The sequence below is a fragment of the Equus caballus genome, chromosome 4 (genome assembly GCF_041296265.1).
Source record: "Equus caballus isolate H_3958 breed thoroughbred chromosome 4, TB-T2T, whole genome shotgun sequence".
Classification (NCBI taxonomy): domain Eukaryota; kingdom Metazoa; phylum Chordata; class Mammalia; order Perissodactyla; family Equidae; genus Equus; species Equus caballus.
Genome location: NC_091687.1, coordinates 32533704 through 32550298, shown reverse-complemented (window position 1 = coordinate 32550298; position 16595 = coordinate 32533704). Strand labels below are relative to the sequence as shown.

The following is a 16595-nucleotide window of genomic DNA, read 5'->3' as shown; positions in this document are numbered from 1 at the left end:
GGGTCTTTAATTTTCTGTATTTATTCATTCTCTTAATGGTCTCAGTAAGTCTCATGGTTTTCAATGCCATCTACATATGGATGGCTCTCAAATTTTGTCTCCAGCTCATATCTTTCCCTTGATCTCCAAACTCTTGCATCCAACTGACTGTTCAACTCTTCCATTTGAATGTATAATTGGCATCATAAACTTATCCAGAAATGAACTTAATAGTTTTCTCCAAAAATCTGTTTCTCCCACAGTCACCTTCATCTCATAAGTAGCATTTCTATATGTTTCATTGCTTAAGGCATCCCTGATTCTTCTTTCAGTCACATTTCGCATCTAATCCATTTCAAGTCCTTTTGTCTTTATTTTTGGAACCAGTCCAAAGCATAAATATTTCTCACTATCTCCCCTGGTACCTGTCTGGTCTAAACCAAAATCGCCTATCCTTTGGATTGTCACAGTAGCCTCCAAACTGATCCTCTTTCTTTCACACTCCCTCCTGCCTGCCCCTCTCCCACCAAGTCTTTTCTCAACATAACAGCTAAACTAGCATGTTAAAATATAAATCCAGTCACATCACTCTCCTCGAAACCTTGCAGAGCCTTCCCAGGCTTCATTCAGAGAATAAGCCTAAACCTTGCCAATGATCTGTTCCCTGCCTGCTCCTGCCTTTCTTCCTTGATTTCAGCTACTCTCGTTCTGCCTTTCGCTTATTCCAATCCAGCCCCACTCACCTATTACTTTTCCTTCTCTTCCTTCTCACTTGCCATTCCTTGTGCCTAGACTATATCTTCTCTACCTAAAGATATCCATAACACTTTCTTCAAAGACTTCAAAGTGCACATTCTCAGTGATGCTTCCCTGATTAGAGGCATGATCCTCTACTACTTCCTGCTCCTCTTGCAATCTTTGTTTCCCTTCTTGTTTTATTTTTCTCCTTAGGAGTTTTATCTATATGATAAACTATATATATTTTACTTGTTTTTTTTTTTTTTTTACTGCAGTGAACCATCTATGAAAACAGATATTTTCTGTCTTTTTTGTTCTCTGTTAATATTTTCAATGACTAGAGCCATGCATATATGTATGCATATACAAGTATTTGTATGTATGTGTATAGAATGAATTAATGCATGTTAGATGAATGAATGCTATGATTGTTGACCACTTCCTCTTCCCAGTTCCTAAGACATATTGTAACAATGATTAACTGGTGACTATTCAGAATCACCACACACCGTGTTTTCTCTGTAAAGTAATTTTTGAATTTGCATAACTGTTCCTTTACCTTAAGATATCTGGATAATATCTCCTTATGGTTAACTTGTGGTACCAGTTTCAGAGGTTATGCATGGCTCAGCAACATGGACTTCCACTCATCAAGGCTGACCTGGTCATGGTCAACACTCAGTGCCCAATCTGCCAGCAGCAGAGACCAACACTGGGCCCTCAATAAGGCACCAGGAGTGATCAGCCAGCTATGTAGTGGCAGATTGATTACATTGGATCATGTCTTTCATAGAATGGCAGTATTTTGTCCTTACTGGAATAGACACTTACTCTGGATATAAATTTGCCTTCCCTGCACACAATGTTTCTGCCAAAACTACCATTCATGGACTTGTAGACTGTCTAAACTACTGTCATAGTATTCCATGTAGAATTGTTTCAAATCAAGGAACTCACTTCACAGCAAAAGAAGTGTGGTAATTGCCCCAGGCTCAAAGCATTTATTGGTTTTATCATGTTCTCCACCATTCTGAAGGAGCTGGCTTGATAGAATGGAGGAATGGCCTTTTGAAGATTCAGTTATGGTGCCAGCTGGGTGGCAATACTTTTCAGGACTGGGGCAAGGTTCTCAGAAGTCTATATATGCTCTGAATCAGCAAAATATATTGTCCTGTTTCTCTGATAGCCAGGATTCACTGGTCCAGAAATTAAGGGGTGAAAATGGGAATGGCACCACTCATTAATACCCATCATGACCCACTAGCAAAATTTTTGCTTCCTGTTCCTGTGACTTTTTGCTTTGCTCGCCTCCAGGTTTTAGTTTCAGAGGGAGGGTTGCTTCCACTAGGAGACACAACAATGGTTCCATCGAATTGAAAGTTAACATTGCCGCCAGGCCACTTTGGGCTTCTCATGCCTCTGAATCAACAGGCAAGGAAGGGAGTTACTGTGCTGAGATGATTAATTCTGACTGCCAGGGGGAAATTGGACTACGACTCCACAATACAAGTAAGGAAGATTATATCTGGAACACAGGAGATCCCTTAGGTTGTGTTACCGCTAATAGTATCTCTTAGTACTAAGAGTAATAGATCTCTTAGTATTACCATTCCCTATGATTAAAGTCAATGGAAAATTACAAGAACCCAATCCAGGCAGGACTAGTGATGTCCCAGATCCTTCAGAAATGAATATTTGGGTCATCCCACCCAGTAAAGAACTACAGCCAGCTGAGGTGCTTGCTGAAGGCAAAGAGAACACAGATGGACAGTAAAATAAGATAGTTATAAATACCAGCTACAAACACTTGACGAGTTACAGAAAGGAAGACTGTAATCGCCATGAGTATTTCCTCCTTCTTTTGTTATGAATATGTTTGCTTGTCTATATACATATTTTAAGCAAACATCTTTGTTTTGTTTCTTTTATTCCTTTATCATGTAACATAAAATGTATTGATTTTTATCAGTATTTATTGTTAATTTTACATCATAGATTTCAAGTTATGGGATATCAAGAAAACAGTAAACATCATTCAAGGACTTTACCTCCTCTTCTAGGGAAGAGATTAGTGCATTTTCTGTTGTATGCAAGATAATTGTATCATATTAGGTGAAATTATGACCTTGTTATTGTTTTTATTTGGAGACTAAGTATGGTTTAAGGAGATGTGTATAAGTGTCAGGTTGACAGGGGTGGGTGGACTTGTGATGGTTAATTTTATGTGTTAACCAAGGGATGACCAGATAGCTGGTAAAACATTATTTCTGGGTGCATCTGTGATGGTGTTTCTGAAAGAGATTAGCATTTGAATCAGTAAAGAAAGTAAAGAAGATCTACTCTCATCAATGTGGGCTGGCATCATCTAATCCGTTGAGGGCCAGAATAGAAGAAAATGTGGAGAAAGTGTGAATTGTCCCTCTTTTTGAGCTGGAACACATATCTCCTCTTGCCCTTGGACATCAGAGCTCCTGGTTCTTTGGTTTTCAGTTCCAGGACTTACCAGAGGCCCCACCCATTCTCATGCCTTCAGACTTGGATCGAATTATGTTACCAGCTTGTTACCAAGCTTTCTTGGTTCTCCAGCTAACAGATGGCAAATCATGGTACTTCTTGGCTTTCATAACTGCATGAGTCAATTACTACAATAAATCTCCATATATATATTTACCTCCTATTGCTTCTGTTCCTCTTGGGAACCCTGACAAATACATATGGCTGGCTAACAAATTACCCCCAAAGCTTAGTGGTGTAAAATTACCATTTATTATACCTGCTGACTCTATGGATCAAGAATTCAGACAGGGCACAGCAGGGATGATTTGTCTGTGTTCTGAAATGTGTGAAGCCTCAAATAGAAGTCCTGAAGGCTGGATGCTAGAATTATCTGCAAATTTGTTGATACTGGCTATCCAATGGGAGACTCAGACCCTCTCTATATGGGTCTCTCCATGTGGTTTCTCCAGAAAAGCTACTTTGAGCTTCCTCACGGTGTAGATTCCCCAGAGTAGGCATGCCAAAGAGAGCAAGACAGGTGTAAGCCATATCCTTTTTATGAACTAACCTCAGAAGTCCCACAGCATCACTTCCACTAACTCTATTGGTTGAGCAGTCATAAAACTCCCACTAGGCTTAAAAGGAGGGAACATAGACACAATTCTTCATGGAAGGAGTGTCAAAGTTGCATTGTAAGAAGAGAAGGTGAAATGAGAAACATGGTTGCAGTCATTTAGGAAAATACAATCATCCATATTTTCTTGTGTAGGTTTTGTCAAGAATTTCCTTGTTCTCTGCCTCTTTATTGATAAACTCAGCTAGGTGTTCTTATGTTCAGTAATTCAAGGTCAGAGCCAGTAACGTGTAACGTTAGACACATGGTTAGACCTCAGACCTGTTCTAACAACTAAAACACATATATGTATATAACAATGGTGGGGGTAGTTGTGGTGTAACAAAAAATAAATAATACTTGGTTTTTGTCTCCAGTTCCTGACACAGATCTCCTAAATCCCTTGGAATTTCCTGAGTGATAAGAGCATCTTTTGTTATGTGTGATGACTCTTGGCAGGCCCCTAGACAGCTTCCGGATGGAGGCTGGTCACCAGAAGGACCAAACCTTGATAAGAAGACTTCTAGCCCAACTTTTAGCCCATCTTCCCAACCCCTGGGGAGGGGAGAGGGTTGAAGATTGAGTTAATAATCGATCATGTCTACATAATTAAACGTCTGTAAAAATCCCTGAATGATGGAATTGGAAGAGGTTCTGGGTTGGTGAACACATAGAGGTGCTGATAGGATGGCATGCTGGAAAAGGGCATGGCAGCTCCACACCCCTTCTCCCATACTTTGCTCTAAATCTCTTCCATTTGGCTGTTTCTCAGTTGTAGCTTTTATAATAAACCAGAATAGTAAGTAAAGTGCCTTCCTGAGTTCTGTGAGCCATTCTAGCAAACTATCAAACCTGAGGAGGGAGTCATGGAAACATCAATTTTTAACTAGTTGATCAGAAGTATAAGAGGCTTGACACTTGCAACTGGTGTCAGAAGCAGGAGTAGTCTTGTGGGACTGAGCCCTTAACCTATGAGGTCAGCACTAACTCTTGGTAGTTACTGTCAGAATTGAATTGAATTGTTGGACACCCAGTTGTTGTCTGGAGAATTGGTTGTTGGTGTTGAAGAGTTAGAAAAAACTGCAGAGTGTGTGTGTCTGTGTTTCTCTCTCTATATATATATGTCTCTCTATATATGTGTGTCTACATATTTTATATATATATATATATATATATATATATATATAATCATAGAAAATCTTATTTGAAAGAAATTTTAGAACTCATTTTCCAACATTCTTTATTTGCAATATCAACAATTGATATATATCCAGTCCTATTTAAGGAGCTTTATTTGGAGATCCCTAATTATTATAAAGGCATTTCTCAGCATGAACACATGTAGACCAGAGGTAGCTTCTAGAATTGGACGTGAGCCAAGTGATAGCTATGACATCCTCTTTAAGCAATTTATTTTAACAAGGTTAACATTTCCAGTTCTCTAATCTGTAGCTCCTCTGCTATGGTTACCCTTCTCCACTATCCCCTTTGGACTTGTGTCAGCTGGACCCAGATTAACCCATAATTTATCACAATGGTCCAGACATGGTATGACCAGAGCTTGCCATCTGATTGAACTTTAGTAAATAGGTTGAACAAATATTTTCTGATTGAATCCTTACAGCAATTTTTTGAGGTATGTATTACTATCTCTATTTTATAGACAAAAAGAGGGCATATTTAATCTTAGAGTTCTCTTAACTTTCTATAAAAACAAGATACCTCTCTCTAGGGCTAATTCTGCACCTGTCCTCCTCTTTTGTGACTGAGGAGTTGCTTATTCCTGATCTGTGAGGCATGAGGATTCTGCTGCCCTCTTGAGAATAAAGCATTTTCCTTGATTTGTCTAATGACACATAGGCATGGTTAGTGCAAAACTGTTAGAATGACCAATAGAACAACCTTTGAAATAAGAACAGTATGATATGATATTACCACCATGTTTAGGAGCACAATTTCATAGATAGGATATAAATCTTGGGATTGATTTAGATGAGGCTGTTTTTCAAAATGTGAGGCTCAAAATTAGAGAATAAGGTAATCATATGGCAAGAAAAAAAAGAAGAAAAGAAAGAAACTGCCTCTTTAGAACCAAAACAAAAGATCAAAACTGAAATTCCCAAAATTAGGCTCACCCATCCAGGCCAGATTCACTTGAAAGTCACAAACATTTAATTCATGCTGTGGGATGGAAATAGAGAAGATAGAAAGTTGCTGCTTTCCTTCTATGATCTTAACACTTAATGGTTTGATAAAATAAGTAAAACTATAACTGCAATACAAGGCAAAGTAAGATAAGTGCTGTAAGAGAGGCATAAGTAAAGCGCTGTGGGGAGTTGAAAGAAAGGTCAATGCCAAGCAATCACAGCATAGAAACGAGACTAACAAAACAATATGGAAAGAATTTTGCTAAGCTGAGAGCAGACATTTCTTCCAGCCTCTGGGGGAATTGCTCATTGGTAGGGCAGTCTTTAAGAGCAGTGTAATGCCAAACAGAAGCAAGGCCAATAATAAGTGAATTTGGTGGCGGAAACAGTTTTCTGCTCCTGGGCCTATAATTTAAAGTTATTATTGGGCCTTTGAGGCTAATCCCACTAGAACAAGTCTAGGGGCTCTGGGCAGAGGACAAGTAGAGAGGCGGTGAAGGACCAGCAGCAATTTCTGGTAAATAAATTCTGAAACTGGGTATTTAGGTAATCTCTTGAGAACCAAATTCCAACCATCAGAGGTATTTTATGACTGTAATATGTTAAATTTACTTATATGAGTAGCAGCACAGGTGTGTCTTAAACTATAAAAATTGAAAACAACTTCATAATAGTCATAAGAAGGTGGAAGAATGCCACTTTTTTCTCTTAAATAGTGAAAATGCACATAAGGTCTGGAAACCCTTAGAGTGTTGAATAAGACTTAAATAACAGCATCAACAAACTGGACTATGTCATTTTATTTATAAGCAGAGCTTAAATTTTCTGGTTAAATATTGTTTTCTTCTAAATTACCTGTATCTAGTTTAAGCAACTAATCTGACTTCTTAAGAAATATTTTATTCTATAGATCTTAGTTATTTAAATATTGTTTTGAATGAAGAGAGATTTAATTTTTATGAAACATAGGGTCTTTTAGTTATAAAGTTTTGATAAAGGCAGCCTCCATTTATTTTCTAAGTGAAGAAATAAACTAGTCCCTTCAAACTACTAATCATGTTAAGATTGATCCTTATTTTGTTTATCTAAGAAAGGATGAAAGCTTGGTCACTCCAGGCGTGTGAAATTGTCGACACATTTTTCAGCACCCCTACTAATTTATGGCTATTCACTGGGAACTGAAAAATACTCAGGTGGCTGACGGTAGACATCTCAATGATTTACTCACAACATCTGCCGTCTGACTACATAGGCTCCATTCAGCAGTCAGCTTCTTATACAACGGTGTTCTTCCTGAGTTCTCTCTTTTGTGCAAGTTGGTATTAATTGACACGCCCTCTCAGATTGGTATTGAAAAAGTCTGTCTTCCAAGAGAATTATCATGAATAAATTCACTTTTCTGAATCATATCATATTTAGCCAGGTAGTTAACAGAAAAATGGGGAAATGGAGAAAGAATAATTAAAGGGGAAAAACCCACAAATGTGAGGCTCAAAATTAGAGAATAAGGTAATCATATGGCAAGAAAAAAAAGAAGAAAAGAAAGAAACTGCCTCTTTAGAATCTACAAGAATAATTGAGGGAATCTTAAGCCTTAGGATTTCATATCCACTTATAATATCTTATAGTGTGCTTTTATTTTTTTAAGAAAGAAATCTTCCAGAATAAGTATCTGTAGACATAACCTTGAAGTTCTGATATTTGTGAGAGAGATGATTGCAGGGAACTGAATATAATTACTTTCTTTTCATTATCTCCAGGGAAAGTAAGAAGGTGCATGTGAGAACACGATGTAGACCAAACTCAGTGAGCTAATTATGGTTTAATAAAAGAAAAAAAATCTCAGATTCCCACCTATGGTAAGGATTAAAAATTAATAAAACCACAAATTATAAACATTGTAGCAATTAACCTATACTAAATACAATTAGTTCTCAATACATTTATGACCAACTATAAGCTTAACAATAAAATGGAACACAATAAAAAGGACCAGTTTCCAACTTTACATTAAAGAAAACTGTCTCTAAAACTTATGTCTGTTCACATACATGTGTGTTTCAGACACATTATGAGTTTTTCAAAGACATAGCATAACGAAATCAAAAGCAAGTTTAGAGCTGTTTAGAAGAAACAAAACTTTGATTGTTTTTGAGGTTACAGCAAACCATTTGGCACAGAATTAAACTGCTTAAGGAAGTGAAATACGAAGAGCTCATCTATAAATTTTTCCTTTGTATTATTATGTACTTGACACAAAGATGTGCTTGGGCTGGGAGAACGGCCTTCAATTCCACCGTGTGCCAACCTTGTAGCAGGACATAACAGTTTCCTTCTTTTCCCAAAAGAAAGTTCAGTACAGCATCAAGGTCAAGACCACCAATTCCAGAACCTGGGCTGAGATCCTAGCTCTGCAATTTAATTGCTGAGTGACATTGGGAAAATTATTTAACCTCTTGGTCCTAAGGTTCCTCATCTGAAAAATGGAAATAATTTGCTCACTTCATAGGTTTACTGTGCCTAATAACTAATGACTGAAATGACTAAATATATGTGAAGCCTTGGGACAGGGGCTTGCACATAATTAGTGCTACATAAGCATTAGCTATTACTGTCATCACTGTATCTGGCATTAGGGAAAAATGCACATCGTGCACATCATTGCATCATGTACACACATGTGCATCATTTCATCTCCTTCAAACATCTCCTTTTACCTCTCTTTCTGGGCTCTTCTCTTACAGCCTTCGTCTGAGTGCCCCCACCACCCTTTTGTCCTCTGTCCTCACCAGCCTCACTGGCTCTAGCCTTCTGTGTCCAGAAGTGCATCTTACACCAGTCACCTCTACCCATCACTCCATTTCTTACAAAGAACAGCTTAGCTTTGTCTCAGCTTCTCCAAACTTGGATCCTCTCACTTTCACTTAGTGTTGTCTTCACATACATGAAAGTATATTTACTGTATGTGAAGACCAGCATCAGTATCCTAAGACAGTGACCCAGGAATTATAAATAACATATTTTTTGATAACACAGGCAACATTTACTACCATTAATGTGATGTATGATTCATTTTTTTAAATATCCTTTACCATACAGTAATGACAAAAAGTTGAATATATGAACACGTTAGCAAGTGTTTGTTTAGTGTAGTAACGTAGTGCAGAATCTGAAATCATCTTATTTACCTGTTCCAGCCTTGGTGCATAAAAGTCATGATTATTATCTTCAATTAAGTTCCATGTCCAGTATCAACAGGTAAAAATATACAAACAGGAGTTCTTTAATCAGGACTTTACAAAAACTAAAACAAGATTATGTGTATACATATATTTGTACAACCATTCAGAAAATAGTATTTGGTAGTGTTGTCATATAAACAGAGTGATAGATAATACAAACTAGAAAATATATAGTCATTCTCAAATGAATTTTCAGTCCTCCCCAATTCAGGAAATAATTAAAACTCAGAATACTTAGCCAGATGAATGTAAAGAAAACAATTTTGTTCATCGTAACAGATTATATTTTTCCCTGCACTTTGTGGGGGGGCGGGGATCTCAATGAAATGACTACTTGTTTCCCTCTGGAGAATTTAAAACCAGTTGAAAAAATCTTCATACATACTCCCCCTCCAACACACACAGAATCATTCTCAGTTAAGATTCATGAGTTTCCATCACTTGGATTTTTTCTGCTCTAGTAACCTTTGATTTACTTATACAGATCTGAGGTTTTCTGCTTCCAATCCAGTCTGAAAAATGCTTGTGCTAGTTTCTAGGACCAATTCTAGGACCAACATGTCTCTGTGTGGAGCTGTCTTGCATTTTCTTTTTCTGAAGATTTCTTCTACCTTTTGTGTATTTACTGAAATATTGTGGGCTAGAGGTAGGAAGAGGACATTATCTTGAAGAAAGAGAGTAGGAGATGGGGCTGGCCCGGTGGCATAGTGGTTGAGTTGGCACGCTCTGCTTTGCTGCCCTGGGTGTGCCAGTTTGGATCCCGGGCACAGACACACGCACCGCTTTTCAAGTCATGCTGTGAAAGGCGTACCACATATAAAACAGAGGAAGATAAATCTACAATAATTTACGTCATATTCAAACAACCTGCTTCTTTAGCTAGAGAGGTTTAACTATTTAACTTGTAGTCGAGGTCCCAGCTTGGCAGACAAAATTAACCATTATAGATGTGAGAAACCATAGCCTTCCTCAAAAGTATTATGTTGACGTCTACTAGGATTCAGTCTGCATGAAGGCAAGTGGGACTTCCTATGGAGCTCTGTGTCTTACTGGAAGGAAGACTCTGTCCCCAGCAAAAAGCACGAACATGAGCTGGTGTGGGTGGGTGAATTGCATTTGCTGCTCAGAATTTCCTCTGATCCAGTCTTCGTGGTGTATTCTTGATTGAAGGCTAGACATACGTGAGATAAAAGAAAAAAGAAAAATGCCTAAAAAGGTTTTTCACTTAACTTTCTGGGTAAAACTTAGAGCACAAAGTGATAGTATAAATCTCTGGTGTTTTCAGGAGTGATGGAATGTGGCAATGACAGTTCTGAGGTAGTGTACCTGCAGTCTAAGCACAGTTGGTGGGGACAACTATTGCTTCTGATGCCAATATCACCACAGCAGCCAGACAGGTGGAGCGGCGGAAACCGACATATGCTACATTGTTTATAAGCAAGAAATAAGGGGAGAGAGTGAGAGAGAAGAATGGAAGAGGAAAATAGAAAACGCTTTCTACACAACCAAAAGAAAATTCTAGGAAAATGTCGCCACCGACAAAAAGAAAGAGATTCTAATCCTTTTAAAGGATTTTAGTAGTAGTTTCCTCTCACTACTACTTTCCCATCTTTGCAAGATTTTACGATAAGAGTTAAATCTGAGGGTCACCAAATAAGGAAAAAGAATGTATATTAGAAAATTTTTGATGGTGATTCAAAATATTTCAACCTGAAATCCTTTTTCTTCTTAAATTAGCATGTTCTCTTAAACTCACTCACAATTTTATAGCTACTTCTTAAAAAGGGGGAAAAAAAGCAAATAAAAAGATTGTTTTATTTTTCTTTATTTTCTCTCTTTCCAGACGTGAATTACTATTTTCAGGAGCTTTTTCCTGTGAGAGTCATGAATCATTCTGGTCTGCTTTGAAGGGGGGCTCCAGTGACATTCTTTGTGCCCTACCAATGATATTATAAATATTTGTTGTCACAACCAAATGTGCAACTAATTATGGCACATTAAAATATTTATGTAAGAAGTTAAAAATATTTATAAAATTGATAGGTTCAACATTCAGCACATAATAAAAGCTCTTTACAAACACATGTGTGGTGTTTACTAAAACCCTGAGCTAACATCTGTGCCCATTTTCCTTTATTTTATATGTGTATCAAAATAAACCACATAAAATGATTTTTAAGAGTCTGACTAACCTAAGCATCAACTCAATTTATAAAATCACAAAGTTCATAATATATTTTAATATTAATCATACAAAGAGAATAGTGTTGCATTTTATATACTGTCTAGAAAGTATACTAATGAGCAGCCTCCTACGTTTGTCCCTCTGTTAAACATAAGGTAACATCCCCAAAACTACCTTGTTCCCATTTTTAAGTTAATCCCAATCACCACCCAGAAGCAGGTGTTCTCCTTTGGCAACAAGAGTTGATTATTCTCTTGATTAAAGGGATGAATGGGAGAGGCTCATCCTATTTCTCTCACAGTATGACAAAGAAAATTGAGAATCCCACGACTTCGAACTTGCAATGTCCATAGACCAAGTTCAATACAAATAAATATTTATTGAGAAGCTTCTGCATGCTGAGGACAGTATTATATGATACAGGGGCATAAATATGAATACATTTAGTCCCTGCTTGCACAGAATTAGGTATTAAAATAACTCTCACATGAGGCAGAACCAGACAAGAAACAAAACAGAACTACCAAAGTCAAGTCAGGAGCTCTGATTATTAATACATTTATATTAATTTTAAATTTGATTCCTTGAGTAGCTTATGTTCCTTTTTCCTCTATTATTCCATTTTTTCTCATTCTTTTTTTCAAAGAAATTTAAAAGGCAATATCTAATTATCATCTCAACTGATAAAATGTTGGACAAGGACTTTAAAGAAATATGAAGAACTGAAAACTTGGCTCTATTATTGTGATATGTGTAATACACAGTGTTCTTTATTTTCTTAATAATATGATACTGATGAATTAAAAAGACAATGCTGATTGTTTCACATGTTCGTCTTCTAGATGAAAATGGCTACACATATAGCAGTAATTTTAAAGGCCAACACTTTTTTTAAGTGCCCAAGTGCTTTAAAACACACACACTACTAACAGTGATTATTCTGCATTGAATGTGCTCAGATACTCCATGAATTTTTTTAAATTTCCCCCTTTCAGAGTGCACTTATGCGCATTGGACATGGTTTGTAGACACTTCTGGATCTCAAGGGATAAACACTACATGCAGAAAAAGCAGTCTTGTGTGGCTGTGGCATAGGATCCTTAATCATTTGTTTTCAGTTTACTCAAAGAAAAAAGATAATTTTGACAGTTCTTGATGAGAAAACAGATGATATAAGTTGAATTTATTGTATAATGTATGCAAAAATATAAGTATCATCCCAGATTTCCATTCAGCACAAATTTCTTTAGTAATATTTTGATATATAATATTGAGACAGGAACAAGCCTAATGAGATAAGGTCATCTGCATGGCCCCTAACTAATCAGCAAGCTGGGAGAATCAGAGACCACTAAGATCCACATTCTGCAGCCTCAGGACTTTCCTGGGCCCTCGCATGCACCCTAGCAGCCAGGAGTTGTCTGAAGGTGACGGTAGCCCCAATAGTATAGGAAAAATCACACCCGGGGTGGAGAGCTAGCACGTTAGAGATACGTGCAATGCATGTGGCGGCATGTCGAACAACAGCGCAGGCGCAAAAAGAACCCCCAGCCCTAGGTGCCATGACAAGGCACTCCTCCCCAGCCCTTGCCTAATAAAAAGCCCCACAATCCGGCTTGCTACTGAGCTGGTCACCCGCCCGTTTCCTTTCCACACTGGCCCCCTTGTGCCTCCCCTGTGCACGAGCTAATAAACTTTTACTTTTCTTTCCCTGTTTGTTGCTTTTCTTGATTTCTATCCTGCGGGACAACAGAAATTCAATGTGGTGGTAAAGATATTAATTTCAATTTGGGAGTCTGGTAATAGATAGAGTTTATTATTTACTTAATAAGCAGGAGAGCCGTGGTGTGGTGTGTTTGTGTATGTGTGAGCTTGTGTTGTGCTTAAAGGACTCTTTCCCTGTATCTAAGTTGGAGAATGCAAACATTCTTTTCATTTCCATCTATATAGTCTGGAAAAGTATATAGGTTGGATTGTGAAAATAGTGCTATCGTCATGAAGTTCTTGCCCTATTTACCCCACCCAATTTTTATGAAGATCTAATTTTTATAAGTATGCGAAAAATCAAAGAACTATGTACACTTACAAATGATATGCTCAAAACTTTGATGAATAACAGTTAAAATATATTTATCATTAAGTATCGTTATATAGCACACTACTCTAGAACTCATAAAATAGTATATTCAAAAGTTAGCAAAGGGGAAGCTGAAATTTTTAAAATCTCTGTTTTCACTGCAAATACATGTTTTTTCCAATCATATTTCAGGTGGATAATGAATAGCAACTTACACATAATAGCCTAGAATTGATATGAATAAGTTAACCAAGGATAGAGAGCAATTTATCTAAATGGGCTTACAGAGCTGCAGGTAAGGGGGAGAAGGAGCGGGGAAAGAAAGACCTTAAAGGTGGAAAAAACCAGAGACATGTTAACAGGGACATTTTGCATCCTTTCCTCCTGCAAACTTGCTATGTTCCCAATGACAATACCAGGAAGTAAAAAGAAACTGGAAGATTGCAGGAAAAAGTATGAGTTAAAAATATTTGAATTTACCAGAAAGGGTAGAGAAGTGCATTTCCATGTGACTCTGGCTCTGAATCCTATGACACTGACTTCCTAGTGAATCTCTGCTTTTGTCATCAGGTAGTTCATTGTGGTCTTTTCCCTGAACTCCTAAATCTGCAACATTGGTCATTTCATTTCCCTTCTATTTTGAGCATGTCATATATTCTTTCAATTATAATTCAAAAAGTATTAAATACTGAAAACTTACTACAAGTAAGGTACTAGGGATATGAGACAGACATAGTCCCTGCCCTGTGATTTGTGATTTTACAATTTGAAGTGGAAGGGGAAGAACACAGTTCTAAAATAGGGAATACCAAATGTAATAGATGGTCTTACAAAGAGAGCATAGAAACTTTGTTAGTGCTTAACAGAGCAGCCTGACTTAGTCTAATGCATCAAAGTAAGACTTTTCTAAGCCTTGATAATTAATCTGAATCCTGAATGAGAAGTACACGGTAATCAAATTACTCATAATGGGGAAGAGGGAGTGCTGTATCCAAAGAGTTGGAAGGGGAGAAAATGGTGTGCTCAATAAATTAAACAAAACTCAGAATGGCTGGAACACAGAGAGGGAGCAAATTGATATTATGAAATTAATAAGAAGAGTGATGGAGACAAGTAATGGAGGACATTGTAAGTTTTGCTAAGAACCCAGATGAAAGGCATCAGCAAGCAACCATCCCAGTACTTTAAGCTGGGGAATAATGTGATCAGATATGCATATTTAACAAATAATTCTGGAAGCAATATGAGACCCGAGTGGACTGGATAGGGTGAAGGTAGATTCAGTGAAACTAGTTAGGTGGCTAATATAGTAGTTTAAGAAGATGTTAGTGCCTTGGGCAAGGATTGTGATAGTGTGGATGCAAACAAGAGAATAGATATGAGATATATTGAGAAGCCAAATAGACGAGATCAGAAGAGGCAAGTCCAGGATTAGTTAGGTACAGGAATACTGAATTTGATGTGTCCGTGAAATGTCTAAATGAATATGTTTAGCGGGCAGTGGATAAATGGTCTGAAACTTAGGAGAGAGGTCTGGACCAGAGAGTCATTTGAGAGAAATGTTACAGTAATGGTAATTGAAGCGATTGGAGTGAATAAGATGTCGAAGAAGAGTGAGTAGAGGAAGAGAAAAGCGCATAAGACAGATCCATGATGGGCCCTGCTATATAAGGACTAACTATAAGAGGAAAAGCAAGGAAAGGAGAGTCGAAAAATGTAGGAGAAAAACCACAGTAGTAGTGTTGTGAAAGTCCAAGAAAGAGGCAGTTTATAGAAGAAAATAATAGTAAACAACAGTATAATATTGATGGGCAATAACGAACATTTTAGATGCTCCCCACTCTAATCAGTGCTACCCAAAGTTTTCATATCCTGGCACGTACTGCAAATGCTAATGTTAGTGTGGCTCAGTTTGGTGACAGAAGCCAGACCGGGTCAAGGAGGTTTCAGTGAGAGAGGCAGACAAGCTTGTTTCATTGCATTGTCACCCAGGAATTCAGCCTGAAGGAGCAATGTAAGTTTCTGTAGATTTCACCGCCCTCTGACCAGTTCACTCTGTACTTTATTCCTCCTTGGTGAAGGGATGTCTTTCCAAGGCCCTAAATGGGAAAAGAAATCTATTCCTGTGCAATCCCCAGACAGATCTAATATACTTCCCTATTTTAATTGCCTCCTTCTCATCCTATTGGTGAGAGAAGGATTCTTTTCCCAGTTAAGGGGATGGCTGAACACATGACACACAGATAAGATTGACAGCAGTTTATTAGTGCCATATACTCAGCCTAGCAAAAGAGAAAAATCACACACCACACAGGGCCACATGGACGTTGCACCAGGGGCTGAGGGAGGAAGATGTAGTATCAAGAGTTTGGGGTGCCTCTTGTTTCCCACAGAAGAATATGGTTGGCTTGTTCACATAATTCCAGAAGCTGACAGGGAACTGAAGCCCACTACTCAGAGGTAAGTAGGAACTGCAGCTGGTCATCGTAATGCGGAGGTTGCTTGGCTAGCAAACCTGGTCCACAGGAACAGAGTGGGGAGGGGAGCTTGTGGTTAGGCCATTCAAGTCCCACTCAGTTCTCCCCAGATGTCAAGGCACACGTAATAGTGGGCCTTAATCTTATACTCCCAGGAATGCCCAGAGAAGAAAATTGGCTACATGGATGTGAACACTGAATGTCTCTGAGTGTTCTGAACTCTGAACACTGAATATGGAACTCCCCATCTCTCTCTCACTCCTATTTTCTACCCTAATCCCCAGGACTACTTTCCTACTTAGAACAGAAAGACTTAGACTCAATTGTTTCTTTTCCATAATATGGAAGAATGTTTTGAGCAGAGCCCTCCAGGCTTGGTTCTTGAAATACTAGAAGAGAAGAGGAAGCCTTTAGGAAATCCTCTCTGAAGATAGAAGCCTGGCTTAAAGGCTTTTTGTCTGATGGAAAATGTGGAGTGTCTGTCAGTCTCTGCCTAGAGGCAGACACTGGAGATTTTAGTAGGGCGAGGACTTGGAAGGCTTTTGGTGGGAATTAAAGTGCATTTGTTTAATATTTGTCAACCTTAGAATCTCTCCTCTATTATCTTAGAATCTCTGCTTAGAATTATTATCTTAGAATAT

The 16595-nt window shown here is 37.9% G+C and overlaps 1 long non-coding RNA gene across 1 annotated transcript in view; it reads right to left on the bottom strand.

The window, feature by feature from the left end:
* Positions 1-7776: 7776 nt before the first annotated feature.
* Positions 7777-16595, bottom strand: part of LOC138923729 (uncharacterized) — a 78457-nt gene continuing 69638 nt past the window's right edge. The window contains exon 4 of the long non-coding RNA XR_011437791.1: positions 7777-10386. This is a non-coding gene — a long non-coding RNA (uncharacterized lncRNA). The remainder of the gene's footprint in view (positions 10387-16595) is intronic.